The sequence below is a fragment of the Narcine bancroftii genome, chromosome 10 (genome assembly GCF_036971445.1).
Source record: "Narcine bancroftii isolate sNarBan1 chromosome 10, sNarBan1.hap1, whole genome shotgun sequence".
Classification (NCBI taxonomy): Eukaryota; Metazoa; Chordata; class Chondrichthyes; order Torpediniformes; family Narcinidae; genus Narcine; species Narcine bancroftii.
This window is the reverse complement of record NC_091478.1, coordinates 6,365,390-6,387,070: the sequence shown is the minus strand read 5'-3', so window position 1 is coordinate 6,387,070 and position 21,681 is coordinate 6,365,390. Positions and strand designations below refer to the sequence as shown.

General features: G+C 39.5%; 1 long non-coding RNA gene across 1 annotated transcript in view; it reads left to right on the top strand.

The window, feature by feature from the left end:
- Nucleotides 1–11,412: 11,412 nt before the first annotated feature.
- Nucleotides 11,413–21,681, top strand: part of LOC138743874 (uncharacterized) — a 205,200-nt gene continuing 194,931 nt past the window's right edge. The window contains exons 1-2 of the long non-coding RNA XR_011345086.1: nt 11,413–11,531; nt 13,733–13,826. This is a non-coding gene — a long non-coding RNA (uncharacterized lncRNA). The remainder of the gene's footprint in view (nt 11,532–13,732; nt 13,827–21,681) is intronic.

Here is a 21,681-nt window from a genome sequence, read left to right as displayed (position 1 = left end):
TGAAGCCCAATTCCTACAGCTCTGGTTCTGATTCCGAACTGCTCATATAAGTCCTCTGTCACTTTTCCATTTATTTAACAATAATGTTTATTTATTTTAATAATTGCATATACTGCATGTACTGTGCATATATATATATTTATATATGTATAAATGTATTTGCAGTGTTTTGCACTGAGGGCCAGAGAACACTGTTATGTCGGGTTGTACTTGTACAATCGGATGATAAATAAACTTCATTGCAAGTCTGGGACATCAGTGCACCATGACTATGCCCTGACCTAATAAGAGAGCGCATAAAATTGGCTAAACAAATATATTTTAAAAATTCTTATTATCATAATTATTTCTCTGCTGTTAATGCCCAATTTAGCAGTTGAGCCAAATATTCCCCGAGCAGACATGACTTCTGTTGTCCAAGAAATGGGATCAAATTAAATACAAAAGAGGGTAGAGAAAAGAGAAAAAGAAATCTCGATGTGTGAGTGCCCTGGTCAAAACAGTCTGAATCCTGCAATATTCAGTTTTATCACATCATTATTGCTAATGTATGCAGCACGTGAAGCTGCACTTTCCAGATTCTGGTGTACATATGCGCTGCTGTCATCAGTCCTCATCTAACACCTGCTTAAGCAAGCAAAACTATTAGGTGTTTTCATATATAGTTAGAAATGAGCATTTAAACTCAAACTAGTTTATAGGAACAGCTGATGTCCAGAGACATCTGTTTTCCCTCTTTAGCTCTTTCAAAATGTAGCTTTCCAGCAAATGATTTCCAATGTGCTTCTCAAAATGTGCACGTTGAACAGCGGTATTTATGTAAAATTCACAGAAGTAACAGACTGTTTCAGTTGCTCAACCTGCTGACTTGGTCGCAGGCAGATATTTAAAAAATAACTAAAATTTTATTGAAATAAATAAGCTTCCAGGATTATATATTGGTTTAATTGGTCTTTATGCATATATTATGTAAATTATGGGAAAAATAGTCTAAAAAGGATTGTAAAATAGATTAGGAAAATTGGCCACAGAATATTTGTATCATAAATGTTTTAAATATACATTAGGATCTCTCATTTGTTGTTTTGTCCTACTGAATTATATTTTAGTTTTAAACATTCACAGCAATGACCTCGAAGAAAACAGACATTTTCATTATCAAGGACAAACTTCCCAGGAGCACAAGCTCATCAACAATCTGTTTTCTTCTGATCACATTTTAAGTGATCTCGAAATTAGCTTCCCCCAGCAAAGGATGAATAAAGTCCAGTCTTTTGTCAAAGAAAGCTTATCATGTTCAATTCAATAAGCCTCAATACACTGCAGACTCCCTTCTTTCCATCCAGTGATGATGTGAAGGGTTCGCAGGTTCACCTGTGATTTTGCATGACAGTCTCGCCACACACATCATGTGCCTGCCAAATGCTCTGCCATTAATTTATGATTTAAAGTAATTAACTTTTGCTGATTAAAGTAATTATTTCAAGTGCATTGCACTCAGGCCCAAATGATGCACTCACAGTCCTCCCCAGTTTTTGCATGCAGCATGCCAAGTGTTTAGAAACTGCACCAGGGAACTCACAGCGACTTCTGTCAGTCTAACAAATATGCCATGTTTATGGCTGATTTGTACTAACTGCTCATTTTAATGCTGTGTTCTGGCAGAACATAGACACAGTGTGAATCATCTTACATGCAAACAAGATGAGCATTGGAAACATGTCATTTGGCTGCCAGCGAAAACCGGATAAACAGTTCAAACTCCGAAAGGTATTTTGGTATTTTTTGATGTTGAGGTCCTCATATAGAATGAACGCCACAGCATGTTAAAGATTCTTCACTGGCTAAAACAAAGGAAACAATATGTGCGACGCTTTGAGCTGTCAGGTCTATTATATTATGCATTTTGACCTCAGTCTATTTTTAATTAAGCAGTAATGAATGGCAACATTAGAGATGAATAATATACATCAGAATTCATTTGTGCATTGAAGCGAATGAAAGCATACTATTTTATCAATAATGTACACCTCTAAAATAATAATTACAATCATATCATGTCTTCGTGTACTCGATGTGATTTATAAAATTGTGTTCTAACCTTAAGTGTAGAGGTATGTTATGCTTGCAGTAATTAACGATAATTAAAATCACCTTGAAATTATGACTCAAATAATGTTCATCACTTAGATGACTGCTTTCCGTAAAGCTTAATGTGAGTATTATTATTAAGCAACACTGTAGCATGGTAATAATACACCCACATCTCCACGGGTAAAGGAACAGGCTAAATTTAACTTGCACACTCATGTGTGATGAGTTTGTCAGAACCATCCGCCAAATTTGACAAATCTGGCTTTGAGAGCCAAGCTAACTGATCTGGGGTCCAATCTTTGGAGGAGCCAACAACATCACGTGTCTCCGTTTAAAACCCTACATGTACTTTGTAAGGTTTGACTTCAATGGTTCTGCATTTGACGTACTGTACAGTAGGAAAACTTATCCTGATGTACAGGCAAAAACACGTACCCCAACTGCTATCTGTTCATTTCAACAACATGGGCTGACCTCTCTTTCACTCTCTCTCTCTCTTTCGGCTCTTTTTGAAAATGATCTTCCAGTGTATGTTTTCAGAAAGTGATGTCATTCTGCCATTAGTCTGTTCAAATGCACTTATGGTTTTGCTTGCTGGAGCATATTGGAAGTAAACCTTTTGTAAGTTGCTTTGAGTAGACAACAAGAGCTTCAGTGATCCATTATCATGTTCTGTGGAGAGTCTTTACAGAAACATTTCAGTAAAATTAGCTGAACTTATTCTATCCTTTTGGACACAACAGGTACAAAAACAGAACTGATGTTCTTCTTAATAAATGCACAAATTCTCCAATTGTAAGGTATGTTAGTAAGCATGAGGACAACATAAGTGAAGTATGGATTAGATCAATTCAGAAGCGCTGGTAGAGTTGCCCAAAAGCAAACCTTAATTGCTACTTTATAGGAGCACCTATTTATCCATTAAAGGACCATTTAGATTGTTTACATTAGTGATGTGATCTGGCAAGCTGATTTTATAACTGAAATTGTTTTTGGATGAGATTGATGTAGTGGAGTTATATCCACAGGGGACAGGTATCAAGCTTCCCAAAATGATTTCCCTTTGACCCATTAATAGCTTTTGTCATGTTGGTCAGGATTGGATTTGAATCCAAACCCTAGAGGGATTTCAATCAAAAGCATCAACCAATTCTCAACATTTAATTGGATTATCTGTTCAGGATGCACAACTATACAGCTAATCTGAATGCACTGTTTGCTTCTCTTTCAATATTTTTGTAATTTTTGGCTCTATGCAAAGAATATGTCTGATTCCTGGATCGATTGGAGGACAAAGTCTCAAAACATACATTTGTTGTTTTAATCGAGACAAGATAGCAGTAAATGAGAAAACAAGGTCACAACCAAGTTCCTTAGGCTGCCCAGCAGTCTGTTCATTCACTTATGCTTAGAAATGATCATCAAGCCCTGCCAATGAAGGGGCACAATTTACTGGAGTTGGAAATCTCGTGGTGTGCCCTGTTGGATTTCTTCCCTCATCCTTCAGTTTGAAAATATTTTCTGCCAAAAATTGATGGAAGTGTGAGCTGAAATGTCAGGGCAAATGCAACGGGCCATCTGGAAATGATGGTCTGCCTGCTTGAAGATTGCAAAGGAAAAGGAGGAACAGCATAAAAAGGAAGCAGAGTGAATTGGAATTGGCAGAGATACAGCAGGAAAAGTGAAGAAAACATAAGATACCAAAAATCTTTAAAATTTTTTTTTTGCGTTTTATTGAATTGCTTTATGGTTGTTGTTTCATGTAACCTTTCCTTTCCAATGTTGAGTGGAATCTAGTTTTAACAGCATACATTACTTAATCCCCACGGGGACATCGATGATACAGCTAGCCAGGGAACCATCCAGAAATTTATGGCAATTCGTAAACTGCACACTCTTTCTTGTTTGCTACAACTGTAGGGTGTGTTACCCACTAATAAGTGTAGGCACATTGAAACTGCTATCATTTTGCCATTAAAATTCTGTGCTGCGCCATTCTTGGTTTTCTGTTCTAGTGATAATCGGTTTCACCATTCAATCTGGTTAATAGTTGATCATCCCATATTTATATCCTGTCAAATACTGCTGATTTCCCTGAAGGATCTGATTGCCTCATGTTTTACTCACAATAGTCCTGTGCATTTTTATATGCACTCCTGCAAGAATCTTTTGACAAAGAAAAAGCATGTTAAAAATTAAAATAAAAGATATACAGAGCAGCCTGCTGCTTATGGAACTTATTAAAAGTGTTTTTGCTTTTCCAATATAGTGTGAACACTGCACCGAAACAGAATTTATTAAGCGAGAATCTTGACAATTGTTATTTTGGAAGTTGCAATCATTATTTAGTGAGAAAACTTATGATTAAATATAAGTGCTTCATTACACAATGATGTTGGGTTGGGACTTGTGCCTAGTTAGAGCACGGGATTCAACAGACTTGAGCTTACTGCCAGCTGCATTTCCCTCAATCGCACCTGACGGCTGGTTAAATTTTAATGTCAGATGAGAACTGCCCAGTCAACTCTTTTTGGTAAGTGTGTGTCAGCTGTGGCTCAGCAGGTAGTTGCTCTTGATACTGAGACAGAAGGTTGTGGGTATGGGTCCTACTTCGTGGACATATCCTTGAAAATCTATGCAGCCACGCCATTGCAGCATGAAGGACTGGCATTAAACCAATATCCTACCCCCAACCTCCCACCCCCACCCCATGTGAATATCGAGGATTGCATTGCACCAAAACTAAAACAGAAAGTGCTGGAAGATCAGAGAGCATCTGTGGAAAGACAAACAGAGTTAACATTTCAGGTTTAAGGAAGAGATTGAGAAAAAAATAGATAGAACCAAGGGAATACCTGTGATAGGATGAGGCTGAGGTTAGCTACGTTTTCCATGTGGATAAGTAATGGCCAAAGGGATAAAGGCAGCAGTTAGAAAAAGATCTTACAGATAGAGGAGTGTAAACTCTTCTGTAACACAGGCCTAACGAACTGTGCCAATGGAATGAGGTCCAAACCCAGCCATTTCTGATGCAATTTAAAATTAATTTCTTTTCATATCTTTGCCAGTCTCAATGTTATTTTTGCCTCTGTTTCTACATGACTTACTGAGTATTTCTAGCATCTTCTGTTTTTATTTCAGATTTCCAGCTTGAGTTGTCTTTTTTTTAATATAAATTTCTGCCACATAGCATTGTTCCACAGGACAGCAGGGGAGTTATATTCAGGGACATAGAAAATATTTACTGTTTGATAAACATCACCAAAGTAAAGCTGATGGTCAGGCCCTGGTCACTTTCTTACTGCTGTCCGAGAAAAACTCGTTTGCAGGGTAGACTGCACTTTCTTTCTTGCCGCCATCAGACTCCTAAGCAAATGTCACGTTATTAAACCAACGCTGCCCCTTCTCTGTTCAAATTGACTGCTCTCTCTACCTCTGCCTTCTATGTAGTGTTTTTTTTCCCCATGACAATAGTCACTCCACTTCAGAATGACCTGCTCAGTGGCCTCTGAGCTGGGGCATCCTACGGAGGGCAAAATATATGCAAACCTTTCTTATTTTATTAATAACATAAATATAACTAAAATTAACCTTCAAAGTACTAAGTTTTGTACTGATTTCAGTTATAGCTTTTCTCTTGTTGAAGTGAAGTGATGTAAGATGACCTCCTGAAAGCAACATTAAATGTCTCTTGCATAGATTTGATTAGAGTGACTTTCCATCCGTATTTAATAAACAAAAAGATAAGTGTGGTATAGTTTGCCTGTAAGCAAATAATCTTTGGCTTGGCTTCGCGGACGAAGATTTATGGAGGGGTATGTCCACGTCTGCTGCAGGCTCGTTGGTGATTGACAAGTCCGATGTGGGACAGGCAGGCACGGTTGCAGCGGTTGCAAGGGAAAATTGGTGGATTGGCTTGGGTTTTTCCTCCTTTGTCTTTTGTCAGTGAGGTGGGCTCTGCAGTCTTCTTCAAAGGAGATTGCTGCCCGCCGAACTGTGAGGCGCCAAGATGCACGGTTGGAGGTGAGATCAGCCCACTGGCGGTGGTCAATGGGGCAGGCACCAAGAGATTTCTTTAAGCAGTCTTTGTACCTCTTCTTTGGTGCACCTCTGTCTCGGTGGCCAGTGGAGAGCTCGCCATAGAACACGATCTTGGGAAGGCGATGGTCCTCCATTCTGGAGACGTGACCCACCCAGCACAGTTGGGTCTTCAGCAGCGTGGATTCGATGCTTGCGGACTCTGCCAGCTCGAGAACTTCGATGTTGGTGATGAAGTCACTCCAATGAATGTTGAGGATGGAGCGGAGACAATAAATGTCATTACTCCACAAATTATTATTATCTCTGATAATATTTTTAATTCAAGAGTGAATCATAGCGGTAATTGGAGAGGATATTCCTGTGGGATTGACCAGAGGACCCAAATGGATGGATCTGAAGATGAAGAGGTCAATATATTGTTGGGATAGGATCCTCAATTGTCAGAGTGGATTAGAAGAGGAAAAATGATAGAAGTTGCCACAAGAATAGTTGGAGATTTTAACTTTCCATCTATTGCCCGGGACTGCCATTGTGTTCAGGGCTTGGATGGGGTGGAATTTGTTAAATGTGTTGAGGAACATTTTCATCAGTAATATATGTAGAAGGCCCAACTGGAGAGGAGTTAACCTCCTCATGAGAAACAAGGCTGGATACATGACTGAAGTGTTGGTGGATGAGCACATTGGGACCAGGGACCATAATTCTATCGGTGAAAGGATAGGACTGGTTCACAAGTTAAAGTCCAAATTTGATTGTATTACACAGGAACTTGCAGATGCTGATTGGAAGAGCAGCTGCAGGAGAGAGGATGTCTGGCAAAGGCTTTTAAAATGAAGACAGGGAGAGTTTAGGGATTGCATGCTCCTGTTAGAGTGAAGGGCAAGTGGAGGACCCTGGTGACAAGAGATATTGGGGCTTTGGTCAAGGAAAAGAAGACGTAGGTTAGGTATGGGCAGCTGGGAGGAAGTGAATCCCTGGAAGGCTATAGGAGAAGTAAGAGTAGACTTAAGAGGGAAATCAGAAGGGCGAAGACAGGGCATTAGATAAGTTTGGCAAAAAAGGTAAGGGAGAATCCTTAAAGATTCTACAAGTACATTAAAGGCAAAAGTGGGATGGAGAGGAAGGATCCTATAGAGCAACAGTTTTCTCCAGCGACATACCCATTTAAAATACTTAGAATGCTATAACAATTTTGTGGTTGTCAGGGTCTTTATCAGTTTAATGAAATTCAACAATGGTCATTTTACTGACCTGCACTGTTATGTCATTCCGGGCTTTGAGATTAGTGGCAGCGTACTCAATAAAAATGTTCAGATTTGTAGGGAAAATATTTTGCTTGATTACATGGAAATTATCTTTACTATATATATTATAAGAAATAGAAAGCCATATTTTTCTCCAGAATGTTGCCATAAATCTATAGGATAATAGTACAAAATGGTGCTGTGAAGTGTTTGGCCTTTATTGACACTTGGTACTGAGGTTTGTGTTGGAAAGCCATCAACCACATCTTCATCCCAGCTGTTCGTAAACATGAGCGAAAGGATGGTCAAGTTTTTTTGCACAAATTTTTTGATGAGCTTAGCAGGGGAATGCAGGCTGTAGGATGGCAACAACAACCCCTTCCAGGTTGCTCGATGGGCAAACTTTCTTTTCCCCCACAATATCCTCAAAACATACCCGGTGATGGTGTCACTAACATAAGTTCACCACCACTGCCTTCAGCTTTGTAATGGGAGGTCCTTGACAATAAACGTAACTTGAAAAATCCTTTGGAATAAAAAAGTTAATTGCACCTAAAAAAAAATGTTCCAACTGGCTATGCTTCACTAGCTACGAGGCAGTCAACCTTAAAGAAAACAGAAATTGTCCTCTCTCTTTGAAAGCATATAACCAGCCTATTCCTTACCTCTCTAAGGGGACACTGTTAACCATTTATTGAGAGATACGAGAGAATAGTTCAGGCAAAAATCCATCCCATTGGATTATTTTTTCTGGGAAGGTAGCTTAGATCATCACTACACCATCAAAAGTCAATGGAAGGGTATCTCACCAAAATAGGAGAGAAAAGCCATAGAGCTGTCCATAAACTGACTGTGCCAGTTTTTTTTGTAATACAGGGATCACTAGCAAGTCCAATATTTATTGCCCAGTTTAAATGATTGTGGTGAGGTGTCAAAAAACTCTGCAGTCATTCTGGTGAGGGTACTCTCACAAGGCTGCCTGGCAGAATGTTCCAGGATCTAGTCCAAGCAATGATAAAGAAATGACGATATATTTCCAAATCAAGATGGTGAGCAACTTGGAGAGGAACTTGCTAGTGGTCCATGCAGAGGCCATGGGTCTGAGAAGTGCCATCAGAATAGTCCAGGTGAGTAATTGCCGGGCATATTGCAGATGGTACATTTTGCAGCCACCTGTGTTGAGTTGTTGGAGCTCAGATGTTGTTGGTTTCTCTGAGGGGCGCAAGACAATGTGGCAACTGCCTTACGGTAGACAAAAGTTGAAGAATTTCATGTATGTTACATTCTAAATGTAGTATTACATGACAATGATGGAACCTTTACCTTTACAATTATCTAGGCATACAAAAAGCATTCTGAATTGATCCTATTGATGGCAGAAAAATTTGAAGTGGCAAGAGAAGAATCACTCTCTGCAGGATGGCCACCTCTCGTCTGCTTTAGGGTTAGAGTTAGGGTCATGATAATATTTGTGAGAGTAGCCCATTTGAGTTTCTGCTCATTACTGCTCCCCAGGATATTGAGGGTGGGGAACCCTGTGATGAATGGTAAGGGTAGATGAACAAAGGTCGTGATTTCAGAATAAGAAGTCACCCTTTGAAGATAGAAGTGGCATCCTGAATTTTTGGAGGCAGAGTCAGGGAATGATCTTAGGCATTAAAAATTATACATTTTTAGTCTATCAAGAAGTTCAGAGTTGCTGTAAGCAGGGTGGAAAATGAAGTTAAGTGTAGGTCTGAATCAGCGTCAAGGTGCCACATGGCCTGCTCTTCCTCTTATTTCTCATGTCTTCACTGTAGAAGTTTGGCTCGGTAAGGCACATAGACATGGTTTGATATATTTGCCTTGAAGGCAGTGAACCATAGAACCATAGAACACTACAACACAGAAACAGGCCCCTTCAGCCTTTCTAGTCTATGCTAAACCTTTTTTTTTTGCCTAGATGCACTGACCTGCACCCAGTCCATAGTCCTCCATACCTCTCCAATCCATGTACCTGTCCAAATTCTTCTTAAATGTTGAAATTGAGCATGCATTCACCACTTCAGCTGGCAGCTCGTTTCACACTCCCACCACTCTCTCATGAAGAGGTTCCCCCTCATGTTCCCCCAAACCTTTCCACTTTCACCCTTAACCCACGTCCTCTGGTTTGTATCTCACCGACCCTCAGTGGGAAAAGCCGACCTACATTTACCTCTTTCAAATCTCCCCTCATTCTTCAATCCATGCTCTAAACTTGTCTGCCTTTCTTACAATACTCCTTGCATTTCCACCACATACATCCAGTTGACTTCTTAATGTGCATACAATTTTCACATCATATTTTCTCTCTTCCACCCCTCTGTTCTGGTACTCTGGTTCCCATTCCCCTGCAAATTTAGTTTAAACTACTGGAGCACCACTATCAAACTTTTCCGTGATGATGTTAGTATCTCCCGATGCAAACCATCCCTGGAAGAGAGCCCAATGATCCAGAAACCTGAAGCCCTCCCTCCTGCACCATGTCTTTAGCCACATGTTAAGCTGCATTATCCTAATATTTCTAACCTCACTCATACGTGGCATGGGCAGCAATCCTGAGATCATAACCCTGGAGGTCCTGTCATTCAACCTAGCGCCTTTCTCCCTGAACTCTCTTTACAGGATCTCCTCACCCTTCCTACCCAAGTCATTGGTCCCTAGATAGACCACGACATCTGATTGCTCACCCTCCCTCCACAGATGCCACAAACTCAATCTGAGATATCTCGGACCCTGGCACCAGGGAGGCAACATATCATCCAGGATACTTGATCTCTTCCATGGAACCACTTATCTGTCCCCCTAATGATGGAATCCCCTATCACTACAGCTCCCCCCTTCTCCTCCCTTCCCTTCTTAGCCACAGGAACAGACTTTGTGCCAGAGTAAGGTACACTGATTATGATTATAGCTACCTACTCCCCAAGTCAAAGGTGATTGAGAGTCAGATGAAGGAATCTGCCTGCTGATATCTGTTGTAGGAGTGGCCTCACTTCATTTGGTATCCTAAAAAACCATAAGCTATACAGCAAAACAGTCATCTGATTACACAAGTATAATCTGACAAAACAGCATTCTCTGTTCCTTGGTCCAGAACATGCAGACACAACCAGACACAACACACAAAAAATACATATGCAGTTACACACACACACACACACACACACAAATAAGTATTGTTTCATAAATATGAGCATCTTGGATGCTTAGTGTGAGCAGTTCCTTTGGTCATTCAGCAATCTCATTGCCTGATGGGAAGAAGCCTAGCATTTCTGTCTCTGATACTCCTGTATCTCTTCCTAAGATGGATGGAACACAGCGCTTGCTGTGCAGAAAGCTTCTATTAAAAGATGTTGATTCTTCGTATATACAGAATATTGCGATGAGCCCTGTAATGTATAATACCTCAAACTACGTAACCTAGAATCTACCCTTGGAAAGCTGGGTCTGATGGAAAGAAGCTAATTTAACACTCTCAAAATGGTGAGATGTAAATTAAGCCTTGAGTAGTTATTGTACAGAGAAAGAGAGCATAGAATAGCAAAAGAAGCAATGTTTACTTAAATAAGGCTGTTCAGAAATGATGTCCTATGAAGGAATTTTAATTTCTAAATCTGATGAATTATGATCTGCTTTTAAGTGGCTGTGGCCTACATTCTATGAGTAATTTTAGAGCAATTTGCAGTCAACAAGCAGAGCTGCTACATATAAAATATTATCAATGATTTTGTCAACCTGAGCCCTAACCTCCTTTGTTATTTTCATCTGTTCTCCCCTCAGATGTCTCTCCTAGTGCCCATACCCCCTGAAGACTAGCAACAGGATGTCATACACCTGTTTTGCTTAAGGCTGGGACTTCAAACCCTTTGTGGTAGCGAAGGCATTGGCTCACACGCTGCCTTGCACAACGTATATGTCAAAATGTCAGATGATAGTTGTTGTATCTGCAGCTGTTGCATAAGAACACTGCCAGCGGCACAACTTTCCTGTGGTGAGCTTTAATTTGCTTCCCCCTCCCAGAAGAGTTTTCTCCCCTCACCTTGCTGCTTTCTGTACAGCTGTAGAGGAACACAGTCTACATGCAGCTGGGACTGGGATGTGTGCAGAACCTTCACACAAGGCACGCTTAAGGTAGGAGAAGACACCACAGTGAACTCCAGTCACAGAAAATAAACAGACATCTGCCGCTTTCATTTTAATTGCCTTTTTATGAAAGCATTTCCAGCAGAAGTAAAGGTGTGGGTCGATATTAAAAATATAAATGTGAGGAATTTCAACTAGTTTGCTTCTCTCTAGCAACAGATTCCATGGTCATGTGTGCAGTGGGCACAGACACATCAGAGTCTGAATCACCAGCTTTTTAACTAAGCCATGTGAGATCAGAATTTCTGTTCTTTCTTCATAATCTTAACCCATGTTAATTACTAGATATAAAATATTGCATTATAATTATGATGTTATTTTGGGAAGAATAATCAAAACAGAACATGTGCAGTGAAGGGGAGGGGATTGAGGAAAGCAGAGGAACAGAGAGATCTTGGAATAACGGTTCATCGTTCTTTGAAGGTGGATTCTCATGCAGATAGGGTGGTGAAGAAGGCTTTTGGTATGCTGGCCTTTATAAATCAAAGCATAGATTATAAGAGCTGGGAGGTGATGTTGAGACTGTTCAAGACATTGGTGAGGCCAAATTTGGAATACTGTGTGCAGTTCTGGTCTCCAAATTATAGGAAGGATACCAATAAGGTGGAGAGGGTGCAGAGGAGATTTACTAAAATGTTGCTAGAATAAAAATAAAGATTAAGTAGACTGGGTCTTTATTCATTGGAGCGTAGAAGGGGATTTGATAGAGGTATATAAAATTATGAGGGAGATAGACAGAGTAGATTTGAATAGGCTCTTCCCTTGAGGTTAGGTGAGATTGGAACGAGGGGTCATAAGTTAAGGGTTATCCCTATCCATATCTCTAGGGAGGTATTTCAGCTAAAGTGGCAATGAGCATTAACTTAACATTAATTACATTAAGTGCAGAAGGACTTGGGAGTGCTTGTGCATGAATCACAAAAGGTTGGTTTGCAGGTTATCAAGAAGGCAAATAGAATGTTGGCCCTTACTGCAAAAAGGATTGAATTTAGGAGCAGGGAAGTTATGCTGCAACTATACAAGGTACTGGTGAGGCCACATCAGGAGCAGTGCATGTAGTACTGGTCTTCTTACTTGAGGAAGGATGTACTGGCTTTGGAGGCAGTCCAGAGGAGGTCCACCAGGTTGATTCCAGAGATGTGGGGGTGAATTGGATCTAGAAGAATGAGAGTGGATCTTATAGAAACGATAGAGGTGGGCAAGTTGTTCTCATTGAGACTAGAACTAAGAGATGTAGGGTCAAGACTGAGGGTAATAGATTTAGGACAGAGATGAAAAGGAACTGCTTTGCCCAGGGATAGTATATCTATAGAAATGGTTGGCCATTGAAGCAGTGGAAGCGACCTGAGTGAATAATATTTAAGATAAGGTAGGATAGATTTTTACATCGTAGAAGAATTAAGGGATATGGGGAAAAGGCATGTAGGTGGAGATGAGCCTATCAACAGATCAGCCATGATCTCATTGAATGACGGAGCAGACTCAACGGGCAGGATGGTCGACTCCTGCTCCTATTTCTTATGTTCTTATGTAACTGGTTTTGTGTGGTAATTCCTACATTTAGATTTAAAGGAGGGCCTTCTTGTCTTTTATGTAAAACAAACCATCTTATTTTAAATTTAGAGCTATCTTGAATTCCATTTCGGCAGGGGACAGTGACATATAATGCGATGATAGCTGGTGTAGATACAATGTGGGATCTACACTTTGATCCATTGGCCACTGAACTGTTGAATTAGATATCAAGAGCATTGTGGGAATGCTAGCTTTGGCACGGTTCGCGTAATGGTTAGTACAACACTATTACAGAGCCAGTAATAAGGAATGGGGTTTGAATCCTATGCTGTCTGTTTGTACGTTCTCCCTGGATCTGCGTGGGTTTTCCCCAGGGGCTCCGGTTTCCTCCTACAGTTCGAAATGTACTGGGTTAATTGGGTGTAATTGGGTGGTACAGATCTGTAGGCTGAAATGGCCTGTTACCATGCTGCATGTCTAGATTTAAAATTTAAATTAAAACATTTATGGAAGTGAAGAATACCTTCAAATATCGTTCGGGATTTGTAGATTAATTGGTGCTTTTGGCAGGTACGAGCTCGTGGGCTGGAAGGGCCAGTATGTCTAAATTAAAAATTAAATTAAAATGCCAACAAGAGCAAGGGTTTTTTTGTTATTACTGTTTCCTCATACAGCTAAACTCAACAAGATAGAAACTCACAAGAAATAGAGCATAAAATAAAAAACCATCTGACAATTTCCAAGAGCTTGCAATCTTGCTTGGATGGGGTAAGAGAGGATTTTTTTTCCCCAGTATTCTGAATTATACAGAATTAATTTTTGATTTAAATCTATAATTTAACCTGGGGGACTAGTGCAAAGTGTGTTTGATAAATCAAAATGCATGTTTAACAAAGCTGTTCTGTCTATGATGGTGGGTATGTAACAATGAGAATGCCCCAGAAATGACATCAGATGTTATATTGGTAACAAGTCTTTGTGCTCAATGGGATTCGACCCAACGGCTCACATTGGCAAATTGTTTGAACACATTACACAAGAACTATCAGAATGGCCACCAAACATTACTTGTCATCTATAGCTAGGAATGTTTTACAGATATGCCTGTTGTTTCTAAACCATTATCAATATAAATAGTTAATATGTCATATTGTTGAATTAAAATAAATGTTCACATTTTCAACAGGTACATTGCAGTTTTATTTGGTTAATTAGACTGCACTTCTATTATTTATTAATGTGCAATAGTCTCTTCTCTTTTAGAATTTGGTAAATGAATTGTTAGAAAATTTGTGGATGTGTGCTTGTATTTTGATGCATTATTGAGCAACGGTACGGTGTATTAATTCTTTCCATAACAATTAACAATGCCTGGAACATGAATAATCAGAAAGATTATACCTAAGAAAGAGGAAGAACAATCAGGTTGTACTTTGTGATTGTATGTATATTTTCTATAGTTATATGGCATATTTATTTATACTTTATAATAAACATCCAATACTTTGCGAGCATAGCATTAAAAATGAAGTGTTGACTCTCAGCTAAATAAAAGGAAAATAAATATGTTCACTGAAGTAATTTCAACAGTTAAGCCTGGTGCACATTTAATCAGTTCAATTGGAAATGAAATAATTGTGGCAATTTATTTAAAAGCTATCCTTCACAGTCACTACACAATAGGCAATACAAATATTCAGCCTTAAGTGTTTCAATCATGTCTGATATCCAGATACACCGGTTTTAGGTCAATCCAATTTTGATTGTAGCAGTTTGCTTGAAAGATGACTGCTCTCAACAATGCAGGACCTCCCTGCTCCAAATCTTCTTCATTTAGAATTATTTAAGCTTTACACCATCTGACTCATTCCAAAGGAACCAAGCTTCTGCCATCATCTGGCACAATGATACAAATACGCACTGCTGAGAATTTGGATTGAGATCACGAATTCTGGCATCGTTAGAGCGAATAGCAAAAACGAATCTCTTTGCAGAATAACAAGCATTAGATATGTTTTGTGGCTTTTCTGCACACCTGCTCTAATCTGCTTTGTAACATGGTCTCCTTCATTTCATCTGAAGCTATGGGGTGATTATATTTCAGTCTTACTTAAATTAAATGATGCCAGGAATAAGAAAAGTTATGGTGGAAGTGAAGTGTGTAAACAGTAGAAATCCAATTAAGATTTTTACTGCTTGCTCCTCTCCTTTCTGCATTCTGAAGGGACAGTCCCTCAAGATCCCACGGTCTGCTTTACTATCTCCAACAATCAGCCCCCCACCCCCATTCCAATACTTTCCCGTGTAACTGCGGCAGATGTAACACTGGTACTTTTACCTCTTCCGTTCCCATCACTCAGAGACTCCAACAGAACTTGCAGGTGTAACAGTAATTCACTGAACCAATCTCACAACATATCTTCTCCGCACTGGAGAATTGTTTTTATTTCAGTCTTCAAATTTTCATGACCGATATTGTCATACAGTTTAATGCTTGGCTGAAAATGTGAAGTCATTGAAAAAAAACGTCAGCCTATTTTGCTATTATAAACAGGAAAAGGGAATATGTTAGTAAGTCTGCATAAACTGTTCAGGCTTCCCTCGCATGTTTTTATTCTCTGTCAGTTTGAAATTATATTGTTCATGCAACTTGTGCCGTTTTGCCAGTCTATTGTTAAATATATTAATGGAAGAATTGCCCTATGTTGAATAAAGATTTCATTTTATCAATTCATTAACAAATCTTATGCTAATACCCACACTACAAACTATCAATGTCAATAGAATTAAAGGGATAATTATTTACATTATTACTCTATTAGGAACGATTTTAGAAATGTTTAAATTTAGACCTACAGCACAGTAACAGGCCATTTCAGCCCAATTTACACCCCATTAATCTACACCCTCGGTACGTTTTTTGAACGGTGGGAGAAAACCAGAGCCCCCGTAGAGATCCCAAGCAGACACGGGGAAAACACACAACTCTTTACAGACAGCGTGCGATTCCAACCTGGTCTGGTCCTGATCTCTGGTGGTGTAAAGGCGATGCGCTAACCGCTACACCAACCGTGCTGCCCATAACATGTTTCCACTCACTTCATTATGATCGTCTGTTACTAAGTTTATTATATGAGGATATTTTCCTTCAGTAAGGCCTTTAAAATAAAGTTTAATTGATGGAATTGTGATACAACCAGATTTTCAGGGATTATTTCAATTTTTGATGTGTATGAAATGTACATAATGCAATATGTGGTGAAATGAAACATTTTAGAGTTCCAAAAAATGTGAAATTTAAAAAAATAATATATTAGTGGTTTGTATCCTTGGAACATGTAAATTCTTTGTTTAACAGATCAAGTTATGAGAATTCTTTCATATGCTAACAATGTGGAAACTAACATATATAAATAAAGCAAAATGTTAAATAATTTTTAGTTAACTAGGTTTGGAGGAAGCAGGAAAATGAAATAACAAAACAAAGTGAAAAAAAAACATTTTGATAATCCTGAAATGGAGAAAGAAAATTTTAAAAACTTTAAATTTGACCCTTTAATCTGCACAAAAATATATCTGGTTAACAGACCCTTTTTAAAAACATTTCTGCAGTGTTGGAAAGAGATGAAATATGTTAATGTAATTACCTAAATTGAATTCAAGTCATCTTTAATAAACTGTTGAAGCCAGAACATTAAACCAAAATATTAGTAGCTGTTTACCGAGCAGATGAAAGTTATCAACACATCGAACAATGTGAAGAGAGCAAGTGAACAACAATAATCTAATGAAGTTGCCTTGCTAAAAACCAAATGTCTCTTTTTAACTACCTTCATAATCTGGGCAGACATGTTGTTTTAAAAAAAAAAGCATTTCCAATTTTCTATTTCTCACACACACGCATGCACGCACACACACGCATATACAGGCACACACACAACACAAACACACACATTATTTTTCTCTGCTGTATGCAGGGTTTGATGTGATAATGTAAATCCTTGAGGGAAACAGAAATGCACATGGATATAAATATAAAAATATGGTACAAGCGAACTGTTTGGGAAAGACCTTATTGGAAATGGCCTTTGGCACTTTTGGCTGTTGGTTTTGGATTAGTTTACACAGCATATAAAAGTGAACTTGAAAAACTTTGAACTCCTCCATAATTATATTTTCAGGGTCTCATTATAGTTATTTTTAAACAATCCAATCAGCTAGCTACAAGATCAAACATTCATATCAGGAACAAATAGTTACACAGCAGTTTTCAGAGGTCAGATCACAAATAATTCATGTTGATAATAAAATCCCAATTTACAGCCAAAAATACTAGCAGATGTGTCATCCCAGAATGGAATTAACTTACATTGTTTCATTCCTCTATAAACCACTACCAAACGTCTGAAAAAAATGGGCAAATCATATCCACATGAAAAGATAAATGCAAATCAGCCATGCAGTTCAGATAATTGGTCTTTAAGAACAATTATCACAGCAAATATTTCAATCAAACCTTTGCAATAAATAAACCCCATGTAATGGAAGAGTTGTTTCCTGGAAAACTGTCCTTATTGCAATTATCACTGATGTTAACTCTTGAGAAAAATTGACAAAGCTTTTTGATTTTTTTCTCATTTTATTGAGTCATTAATTTTTTTTCCCAAATAAATGCTGAAATGAAATTTTTTATTCAGCTCGTGTTTTATGCAAGGATGAATTTCCATGATCTAAACTGTAGGTTGAATGAATGAATCAATGTTTCTTGTTGTGGACACAAGCGCAATGTACAGATGCAGTGACATTTTTGACGGCTGCAGTGAAGCAGATACTTAAAATACACTGACAAGCATTAAATATAAATTAAATGATAGCACCAAAAAAAAAACCAAACTGGAACTCTACCAGTTTTCCCTTCCTTGCCTGGACTGAGTATGAGCTTAAAAGTCTTGTGCTCAAGTCTCAAGAGCAAGGCTTGAACCTACAACAAACATTTGCCTCAAAAGTTGCTTTGGGTTTTATTTAATTTCACCAAACTTTTACCACAGATTTTATAACATATGATTACTCTGTGTTGTGGGAAAAGCTGCAAATATCTTGTTGCTCATAGAACATTAATAATATATTTGTTGTATTGATGAAAAATCTGCCAGCCCACTGAAATCATGTTTTCTCATTGTTAATGTACTACTTACTCAATAAAAGAGTGAATCTCCTGCTATTCTCAGGAGTTTGACAGTGCACACTGAGACAAAGAGAAATGTAATTTTAATGGTTTAATTTTAAATCCCCACAACTGCGGGATCTGGGCCCAAGATGGTGATACCTATGCTTGGCCACGAGGGGTTGCAGACTCCGGGGAAGTGGAGGACTGGCGCAGGGCACCAGTAAACAGCGAAACCACACACCAGTTTAAGAAGGTGAAGCAGAGGAGATGGTCCTACAAGAAGGTGACCTTGGCGGCAGACCAGCAAGGGGCTCTGAGGCTGAAGAACACACAGGGTGGTGAGCTGTTTGTGGCTCAAGGTGAGGAACCAATGCAGGCTGTGGGCTGCTGGCAACTGCGGTCAAGGGGCTTGCACCAGATTGCGGACTTGTGCAGACTGGCTCAAGACTGGCTGAAGGGGTACCAGTTATCAGAACTGGAGATTCAAGAGGACATTGAGGGGACCGGAGACTTCATGATCACTTCAGAGGTTTGGATCTGGAGCTCGGGTTGGTGATGCCTGTGGATCTAGAGGCTGCAGGAGCGCTGGAAGTGAATCCAGAGACATTCAATGACTTTGGGGCTCTCCCTTTTGCTTTTCTTTCTCCGACTGTAAGGGGCACTGGGCAATTTCTGCTGATGGGGAATCTTTGTCTGCTTTACAGTAGACTTAAGGAAGTTTCATGTAATACACGTAGAGTACTCCTTATCAGAAAATCTGAAATCCAAAATGCTCCAAAATCTGAAATGTTTTGAGCGCTGACATGACACCACAAGTGGGAAATTCCACACTTGACCTCACTTGCCCATGTAGGGCTCTGGCGTCAGTTTGTTACCAACCATTGTCCCCGCCAGACCTGCATGCATCACTCGCTGTGTTTTTTGCTTATTCTCTGCTCTGGTACAAAGATATTGTGGAAAATGACCGTCGGTGAAATAGCCGAAATGGTTCTGAATCAAGGTAAGTACAAAACATTATTTTCATGTGAAATCTGAAATTCAACTCCACCTAAAATGCCACATTTAAGTGTAACGTGACCAGTAACATGACAATAAAAGAATCTTGAATCTTGAAATTCATAAAACAATTTAATAGTGAGAATATATTAGTTAAAATATTCCTGTCATTAATTATATTTGTGCATCAATTTTACTGAAAGTTTTTCACTAAATTTTAATCTAAGTTCATAGTGAATTTGTATAAGTATTTTGCAGGCCTATCACAAGATTTTAAAATTTCAGATCAGATTATGAGGTAATTTGGACAAAACGATTGCAAACTGAAGAATCTATTGTACACTTGATAGTCTCTTGAAGGAAAACCGTCAACCATCATTAAGGATGCAGTTTTGAGTTGTACCTTATATAACCCCAACAAAAAATAGAAACAACAGATCTTCACTACTTATTATTAGTAATGACAATTGGGAGTGGATTTAGGGTATCAATAGACCTGATCCTGCTGGACACCAGCTCTGTGCCTGTGATGCCTGTCTACTGCTTTTCTGGATGAGGAGGCTAGAACAGCCCAACTTTCTGCATCAGCAAGACTGGAAGTGTTGTCAAGGACTTAGCACACACATGTCAAACTCTGGCCCGCGGGCCATTATATTTGGCCTGCAAGATCATATTAAATATATATTAGAGTTGGCCCGCTGGCCGCCGCGCCAGTATAGCGCATGCACACTGAAGGTGAAAATGAAGATGCCGGAGGTGTGGAGGGATCTCAGAGTCCCGAATCCCGGGGATCAGAGCGCCGCACTCAGCCCGCCCGGCTCCCGGACACACAGACGCGGCTGGAGTTGGGGACCATCCTCGCTGGGTCTGCACCTCAGCGGCGACGCCGGACCGAACGTCTTGTTGGCGATGCCTTCCCCCTCGCTCCATGTGCGGCGGACCCTGCCTCCCGCTCCTTTTGTTGGAGACGAGCCCCGGCACCGTGAGATCGCAGTTTAATCCCTCTCCTACCATGGGAGGGGGGTGGGAGCAACGCGCTCTTCTCAGCCAATTCCTCCACCGCCCCAGACGCCGGCGTTTCAACGGGGGGTTCGGGTGCCTTCGTCCAAGACAAGGGGAGAGCGTACAAACTCCACACAGACAGCACCTGAACTCGGGTGAACGTGGAGCTGCGACCCCACATTCCACATCAGGACTGTGTGTAAGATTGGGAGCAGTGAGACGGAAGTTTATTTTGTTCCTGTGATTTAAGCCTTTCTTGGGGTGGGGGGGGGGTCCTTCTCTGACCACTTGCCTAACAATTAACCTAATCAGATGTGGAGTTACCACAATACAACAGTTCTCAACCTTTTTCTTTCCACTCGCGTCCCTGTGCCATTGGTGCTCTGTGATTAGTAGGAGATTGCTTAAGGTGGTCTGTGGGTGGAAAGAAAAAGTTTGAAGACCACTGCTTTAATCATCCCTCATTGACTCGTCATGTGCACGGTTTCAGAGCTCCAAAGGAAATGGGCCAATGACAATGACAATGAAAGAGTTTATCCAAAACTATTATTCAACATTTATTTTAATAAGAAAAAGTTTAACATTACATATGTTGAAAGAAGAGAAAACATGCAGATGTTGTTGAAAATGTTCAATAAATATTTAGTTCGGCCCTCGACTTAGTCCAAGTTTTTAATTTTGGCCCTCCGTGAATTTGAGTTTGACACCCCTGACTTAGCATCATAAACTGAGGCCACAAGCCCAGACTATCAGGTGACTTTATGTTGGCTCATCAGTATCAAGACCTACAAAATGTTTTAAAATATTTCTGAGTGCCAGTGAATTAAATAAATCTTCAAGTATCTCAAAACATTCTAATACATAAAATAAATGATTATTGTTAAATAATTTTAATGGAAAGGATCTAAATATTCAAACATTTCCTTCGTTCTCCAGTGTCAATGACCTAATTGAACAGAATGGGTTTGCCGACATAAGCCTGCCCTCCCTGGTGAGAACCAATTGCAGGGAGTCCATCAGCTTCTCTGTCCAGCACATCAGACATCTGCTTCTGGGCTCAATGGCATGAGCCTAGATGCGCTCGCATGTGATTCCCTGGTCATTTCAGATCTTCTGAATGAATTGGACCACAAGTCGCTAGCAGCAATGTTTCTTTTGACATTAACATAACTGAGATCCAACTATAGTTAAAAGGTAAAACCACGATCATTAACAGACCACAAAAAAATCTCGTCTTCAATCCCATCCCTACAAAAAGATCCATGACTCGGATTGTTTCTTTATAGTTTCAGAAAAAAAAATTGTTTATTGTTAAACAGGATTTCAATCTATTTCAATGTGCTTTGGAATTTTATAGTGCAACTGAATTATTTCCTTTTGGCATAAAAATAATTTATTTTACAATGGAGAACAACTTTGGAGGCTTAAAATTTTTATAATAACCGTAAAAAATCAAAG